The sequence below is a fragment of the Anguilla anguilla genome, chromosome 9 (assembly GCF_013347855.1).
Source record: "Anguilla anguilla isolate fAngAng1 chromosome 9, fAngAng1.pri, whole genome shotgun sequence".
In the NCBI taxonomy this organism is placed as follows: domain Eukaryota; kingdom Metazoa; phylum Chordata; class Actinopteri; order Anguilliformes; family Anguillidae; genus Anguilla; species Anguilla anguilla.
The window spans coordinates 32,102,164-32,110,717 of record NC_049209.1 but is presented as its reverse complement, the minus strand read 5'-3'; positions in this window follow the sequence as shown (position 1 = coordinate 32,110,717).

The following is an 8,554-nucleotide window of genomic DNA, read 5'->3' as shown; positions in this document are numbered from 1 at the left end:
TAAGGCCAAACATTTGGGGTCTCGGAATCATGTTTCAGGTCAGAATTATCATCTCCAAACTGCTCTGAACTCAGATCCACTATGAAACTGAGCGACTGTTCACCTGGAGCTGCATCACGATGGCCAGGTGTGGTATTGCTGCTGGCTGTTAAATGTGGCTCCACCCTGCTGAGTTATCTACTTAGAGGTTGATCGAGGACTTCCCTTCCAAAAAAAGACATTTATAAAAGTATGAATTGATTACCTTTTGTTTCTGAACTAAATCCCCGGTAGTGTAGAGCATGGTTTAAAATATGCCAAATTAATAGTCAACCCATTTAGGGTACAATTTTAGTAGTAGTTAATAAATTGTATACTTAAAGTTTAGTACCAGGAAATATTTTAAGTATACTTAAAACGTGCAAATTTACTTTATACTTTGTAATTATAGTTTACTTCAGGTACACTTTAAAAAAATGAACTTGTGCACTTTTTTCATAAGGGTTCTTCCACTAATGTGGCTCCAGTAAATTAAACTGTTCATTAAAAATCTATATGAATAATTAGGAGGAAAGTACCCCTACCTTTAGATTAATTTTATCAGTAGAGCCCACTTGAAGATGTTACACTGTAGTTGCGTGTCAGTAGCTGTCATGCATGGGATTTAATTGAACGTAGATTCCATAATGTATGTATAAGCATAATTTGACAGGCCTGTCTGTGGCTCAGGTTAGCTAAAACTGTATACCGGGTCCTTCACATTTCCCTGTAATCACATGGAGTCTCTCTTCTCTCATTCATTCATCTTGCTTAAATGTATCCCGTGGTTATCGGTACAGCTAACCTGGAAATGGCTGTTTATTTATATGGCAGACGGTCCCCTGTGGTGTATCTTGCAAGGCCATTTGCAATACATTAAGTGTATCACAGAATCCATTATCACAGGATGCAGTTAATGAATGATGCTAGAACAGCGGTATAGATATAGAGCAACAGGGAAAAGAAGTTCATACATAGCACAGCAGTGCCTGGCATTGATCGATGCAAAGTAACCACCTTAATGTTAGTTAACTAAATGTCTGCATTTGGTGACTCTAGTGTTTACAAAAATGTTTTTAAGGGCCGAGAGTCTGTTATCGTTGTGCCTATTTCTGTAGGGAAACCCTGAAAAGTGCCGAACTCTCGGTGCTGTATAGGAATGGGGCATTGCACCCCGTCGAAGCGTAACTTGACCTGTCATCCCAATGGTCTTTGAGAATGGTGGGGATTCAGTGCAGATGTGCTGTGTGTGCAGATTTACTTATGGGCTGTAGAATACACTGCTCTCAAATTATTCACTGCCTTGATTTAAAAAAATGAACGAAGACTATCAAATAAATGAAATCAAATAAATGTGGGAAATATTCCACTGATATAATTAACAGAAGCACATACTACTTAAGTTATGTATTTATCTAGTACTTCGTGAGTCCTTAATTCACAATGATAACACTACTGAATTATCTTCTATGGTATTTTGTGAGGTTGGTGAACACAATTCCAGGTTATCTGTACCTCCTCAATTAAAACTTTTTTGATCTGGTCAAGCCATTTTTTGGCTGAGTTGGAGATGTTTGGGATCAGCAATGAAAGATTAAAGGTCTTGCTAAAAGATTCCTTTTTGAGTTTGAGTTTTTCTGGCAAAAATGAAGCAATGAGGACTTTTCCAAAACGTCTTGGTACTTGCAGGGGTTCATGATAGCATGTACCTTAACAACAGCCCCATAAGGTCCAAAGATCCATCACCATATTTCTTCATAGGCATGACTCTTTTTTCAACATAGGCGTTCTTCTGTCAATGCCAAAATCAGCGCTTGTGTTCGTAAAGCTCAAATTGGTCTCATCTGAGAACTCCATTCCAATTGAAGTAATGCCATTTAGCCAACTCCAGGTGATTATCATTGATTATGCTTTAATAAAGGCTTTTTTCTGGCAACTCTTCCAGAAAGCCTATTGGCATGTGTTCTCATTTGTGTACTTTAATGAAACAGGAAGCCATCGGTGACCACAAAACAATTCCCTAACACTGAACCGAACTTAAAAGCATAGCATGTTATTGCAAATGTATTTAAAATAATTATGAAGGGTATGAGTATTTCCTTTTTGGAAAAACAAATATCATTTGCTAAAAAAAAAAAAAATCTCTGAGAACTTGCATTAGTATAAAATAATATAATTTTCCTATTTATTTAGGCTTGCAGTGTATTTAATTACCTGTGTTTATTTCTTGCAGCTCGTTGCTCATCTTTATCATGGGTGTGAATAAATTCAGCACGTTATGTGTGCTAGATTAAACATCAGGGTGATATGTGGGACTAATGAATGCTTTCTTGCCTAAGACACTTCTTTGAAAGCTTCGCAATCTTTCGGTGTGCAGTCCTCCTACAGTGGTTTGAAAGCTCGTACCTCATTATGTACCGCCGTCCATGGTTAATATCAGAAATACCACGGATGGCGCGTAGGGTCCACGAATGAAAAAGCAAGATTAATGAAGTGAGGAACAAGCTGTGACTAAACTTGCAAATGAGGTGCACCCGGGCCCCTCAGATTAGTCCCCTCATCTAGCACCACCCAAATTTTTATCTCTGTACTGAACAGAAGTGCCGCTGGTGTAGAGGGGGGGGTTTTCATGGCGATAAGGACAAAAGTACTGCAGCATGTGGGGGTGTTGGTTGGGGGGGGGGGGGTGGGGGGGGGGTTGCTGCTGTCGAGATATCCCCTCTGGAATAGATGTAATGAAGTCGAGGGAAGCCAGCGTTTTTAGAGAGGTGTGGGAAGTGGCTTTGTTTTCCCAAGACCAGATGGGTTAGGCCACACATTTTCTCAGGTGACACCTAACGGCACTCTTATGTTCAAGTGTTTCCATCAGTCGGCTCAGTTGTGCTCACGGTGCTCAGTCAATTCATTTTCGGTGATGTGCTATATGAAAAATGGCTTTTTAATCGATTTGGTACTAGACTCACAGATTAAATGTTTGAAGTCCAAACTGCTGAAAGTGTGGTCACGTGGTCACTGAAGCGTAACTGTTGAAGTTCAATAACAGAGCAAATGGGTCAAACCTGCATCATGTTGGAATAAGTCAGGGGTGCACAACAAGGGCTGATCCATTTCAAGATTTTGTGCCAGCTTCTACTCATAATTATTGAATAAACTCAATCACATCTGGACGTGATGTTTGTATAAGCACCAGCAACAGCCACAGACTGCAAGTGTATCTTAATAATTTAGCTGCGCTCAAGTACAGGGGTAAATCAGCTTAGTTTATAGAGCTGTCCGAAAAGTAAAACGGAATGGAACAAAAACCAGTACATAGACCAACCCTCCAGGACCGTCATTGTGCATCCCTGGAATATGTGAAAGTAAAAAATAAAATAAACAACATTTTTTTTTTAGAATGTTATGTAATGTTTATAAATGTTACAACCTAAAAACATTTTCTGAAACTTTATTAGAAACTACCAAACACCATGGGTCCCCAAGACCAAGATGAAAAGTTCAGTTTTAGAGCATGTAAGGCCTAATGAGAAAGACTGACCAAGTTTACGTTCATTTTTCATAGAATTCTATTTAATGGCAGCAATTTGTTTAACAAAGTAATAATAGGCTTAGTTGGGAGTGACAGCTAATTTAACACACAAATACACAATAGGAACACTTGCAAGATGTTGTGAATGCGACCGATGATTCCCACAGAACAACAGGGCTAACAAAGGTCTACCTGAGAGAGGGGAGAAAGAAAATGGCCGACCCCCTTGCAGAAGAATTAAACATGAAACAAATGGAGCGGGAGAACAGATGTAAGGAGCTGGGATATAGGCAGAATTGCGTGATTTTATTTTATTTTTTAAACATGGAATTGATCCTGTAATGAATTTAGTGATAAAATGTAAGAAGCAGTATCAATAACAATATTGCTCGCCCTACTTGTTTCAGATTTTGTGTAGACACATTAAATCTTACAGCTAAAGTAAACTACAACTGAAATCTCACTGGACAAAAAGTGCAAGATACAAAAAGATGGACCCCATGGTGACATACAAGCTGTTTCTGCATATTGCTTATGCCACTCGGTAAACTGGCCAGTGTTGATTCAACTTTTACCAGATAACAGTTGGTCCTACATTCCAGAGTGGGATCAAATGTTATCTGTTAAGAGTTGAATTAACATCGGACATTTTGCTGTGCACCTGTGCGGTGTAGCCTAGATGAACCTTAAGAAACAAAATACCAGACCAGTATCATACGGTGTGCTGTATACCAGCCATGTCATATGGTGTAACCAACATACTACATTTTGAAATAATGTTTTTTTTATTTATTTGGAAGTTTGGAAGAAATCTGTATAAAACATTTTGTCTACATTTCAAGTTGTTTTTGCATCCCTACATTTTGTATGGCCTTTATTTATTCAATGTGTTCAACTATGTGTGAACTTTTGGAGCAACTATTTTGAACTGAATGTTCTATGCTGTTTGCCAATAACATTGATCTAATTATGATGGGCATGACAAGAGACAAGTGATTTTTTTATTGCGGATAAATCTAGGGACAGTTTTCTAAAGTTATCAAGTAATTTATTGGAATGGATTATAACACAAAATGACCGTTGTCTTATGCTACTTGTCAACTTGCTCAGTGTCATACCTTTTGGCAGCCATTTTTGTTTGCTGTTTACTGTTACTTCGGGGCACTCAGCAAAAAACAAACCGAAAAAAAAAACTGTGTTCATGAAAGTGATACTATTAGCAAACTTTCACATTTTTGAACCGAGTCAGGCTTATGCTGGAGTCAGGATCAAAGGTGATCGTGGTCGAAAGGGCGTAAATACCATCCGCTTGGAACGCTCCGCCCGCGCAAGCTTTGCTCTGTAGTCGGCTTGCCAGGACACATTAGTGGAGCCTGTGTGTCTGTGCCGTTCTGCCTGCCTCTCAATCAATCACGCCGTGTTTTTTCATTTGATGCAAGCCCGCTCAACGAACAGCCCATCACAGAGTGCTCCACGGCACGCTTTCCGCATGAATTATTCAAGCGGCACGGATATGACTCTGAGGACTGGCGGTGGTGCTGCCGCAGCAGAAGGGAAAATCTCCGCGCGACGGTAATAGAATCGATGGAGATGTGATAAGCCTGCGCCAGATCTGAAGCAGAGGGATGTCCTTACGTAACATCAGCGTAAAACATGCACAGCAAGAAGTTGCATACGCCATCTACTTTGGTCAAACTAATTCACTCATACAATAAAATACCTAACCCTCTCACCTAACCCCACCCCCCCACCCCCTCTTGTTTACGGGACCAAGCATCATAGGTATGTATGCACCCTGTTACTGTTGTAAAGACCCCTCCAGTGTGGCTTTACACAATACATATTTTATAACATCTTGCCAAACTTTTAATGTGTGCTCAGTCGTAAAACATGACTTTGATTGGCCTCATAGTGGTGCTATAGCAACGCTACTACATTTTAAGCTTATAAACCCATATGCTGAGCTGTAGAAGCATGTAAATGGTGCACATATACCTCATCATTTTTGCAAATTACAAGTGCCAAGTCCACCATATTAGAGTTTGTGGTAGACTTGTCAATAACATCTCTTCTGAGACCACTGGGTTAACATGCAACTTTCACTGATTCATTCATCAGATGTTTGTTTTAAGATATATTACAAAAATATTGGGATTTCAGTTAAAAGTAAGCAAAACAGCCACAGTAAGTCAGTCAGTTCATGTACCTGTATACACATTTCATCAGAAAATGATATCCATGTATAAAAAGCAGTACAGATGAAATTATGTCTTCGTATTCCATGACGACGTTTAAAAATACATGCGACACATCTAAACCGCTTGACATAACTTGCACTAATTCTTTTTTAATTTTTTTTTTTTAGAACATTCACTTGAAGAAAATATTTAAATCTTGCAAAACCACATGGCAACACATGGCAATGCAGTTTCAGGTGTCTATATTTCTATATTCAATTTTCTTCAACCAGCAGGGAACACATGTAGGGCTATAGACAGCCATGGCGGTCCACGCACCCACTGTGGTACTCATTTGACCACATGGTGGTGCTGCAACAGTTGTTATATTTTCAAATTTTGAAGTTAACAAAAACGCAACACAGGTAATACTGAAGTTTTGTTACACTCAGTCTCTTCCTCAGTTAAGGTTGCTGAAGACATGTTTGTGTTCTTCTGCAATTTTTTTTTCTCAAGTATATTTTAACATAATGCAGGTATGGAATACTGCCATTTGCTCTGTATTCAACCCATTACTTGACTTTGACATGATTAAGTTCTTCTTGATGTCAAATCCCAGTGTTTAACTGACTCAATTAAAAAAATCAAAAAATTTTTCTGAAGGAATCATTAGTCATATAGCATTGTGCAGAAAATAAAAGCATTAACTGTTATTGCTCATGTATTTAAACTCCTGGAATATGAATATGGAGCATGTATTTTTCATGACATGCATGGCTATTTCTGATATACAGTAGACATGGCCTTCAATGAGCATTAAAAGTGTCGAATTAAGAACAATTAACAGCTTATTACAATTCAGAGGTAACAATTATGATTGTAATTATATGGTTGAAAAGAGGCAGGCGCTGGGGTCCCCAGGACTGAGTTTCTGAACCACTGCCTGAGGCTGTATTCCTGATTCCTTCTGCTGTTCGGTACGCTTGTTCTATGTCTTCTCCGTCCTGTAATTACGTTTGACAATTGAAACATTGAATGATTGATTCCCCCTGTACTGGCTGCCAGAGCATTGCGCAGCACCAGATTTCCTCTTGTGCGATGTTGGGCTGGTCTGTAAATAGCCTGGTGAACTGCGATTTCTCTGAGTACAAACACTGGCTGCGCTTCAGTCCACATTTGTCCTTAACTTTGATTAATCGTTAAAAGCTAAAAAAATAAAAAAATAAAAAAATTATTTTTTACTTCACCAACACAGTTTGGCGAGTTCAACGATGAACTAAAATGAACTCCCCAACCTGTGTTTGTAAAGAAAAAACAATGCTTGCATTTACTTGTAGGGACTAAAGTTGATTGAATGCAGGCCACCGCTTTTGATGTAGCATTTTGGAGGAATTTGGGCAGACGTTTGTGCGAACACACAGGCGTGTGCAACCACTCGGCTCTTTCAGGTGTGTTTCTAGTGTGTAATCAACCTATGGGACATACCGTTGCGTACGGTGATCGAGGAACGCAGCATTCATGGCAACAAGCAAACGATTTTCAGAGAGGCTGGTAAGAAAGCAGTTTCAGTGGTCATATTCTCTTTATCAAGGGCGAGACTCGTGGAAAACGGAGAGAGGTAAAACTCAGGACCCCACTAAAGTAAAGAGAAAATTGTGTAAAATTTACTGTGTGTTCTACTGCACTAGGATATGGCTCCTAGGCCCCTTGGTTCACATCCATTGTGCAGTGGAAGATCAGATGGCATAATCCTGTGCGTGAGGTGTCACTTGGCTGGACCCGTTCCCCTCCCTTTCAAGGGAACTGGGTTTCTTTGCTTTTGTTTTCTATTTCTAACCACTTAACAACTCGGCAAACAAAAAAGAAAAAAATGTCTTAAACTTGCCTTTTGTGTTCCTCAGTTTTGCCGCTGGAACCTCGGGGCAGATGAATGCTTGAGAGTACAGTACTGTGACAATAACTCACGGTCCTCTGTTGCGTGGACATGCTTGAATTGCATGGAATGTTGCAGCGATTCCTTCAACCCTGGAATGGCTGCTTGCGAGTTTATATATTGGTGCTGCGTTGCTGGTCTATGAGAGCCTGTATGTGCTGTACTAAAAACTTGCTTTATTGGATAGTGACAAGTAAATAGAACTTACCGATTGACTTAAACAAAACAAGAAGAAATAGGCAAATAAAACTCCTCAGCCCCCTAGAGCTAATCACAGAAAGCTAATAAAATAAAGTGTTCAGTAGAAGGAAAACAGTCCTCTGTTATATGGTTTAATTGTGCTGTACTCTTAAGGATACTGTTTTATACTTATAAAATGATATTATATCATATTCCATTTTACATATTGGAGTGTCCTGATTGAGCAAGATGGCAGACGTATTTGTGCATATGACTGAGAAAATCATCACTGTACTGAATGCATTCCTTTGGTGGAGACCTCTGTTTCCCTTACCTGAGTCTCTCGGTCTCTTCCTGCCTGTGTCCCTGTTCCATCTGTCTCAGATCTGAAATTCCATTCTCCCCAGCCTGCCAACAACACTCCTGAAGGCCTTTCCATTTACCATTTACCCCCACACAACCCCCAGTTCTTCGTACATACTCAGCTTCAAAAATAAAATTTCAGGTGTGGGTGAGGGGGAGGGCTTCTGACAGTATAACGACGTTCCACTGGGTGGAGCCCTTTCACTGAGTTTTGCGATTGATGTCTGTGTTTGCGTGTGTGTCCGTACACGTGCACGTGTGCGTTCTTCAACAGCTGTAATTGCATTATGAAATTTCTGATGACTTGAAGAACATGAACATCCTTTGTTGGATGAAATTGTTGCGTGATTAAAATCC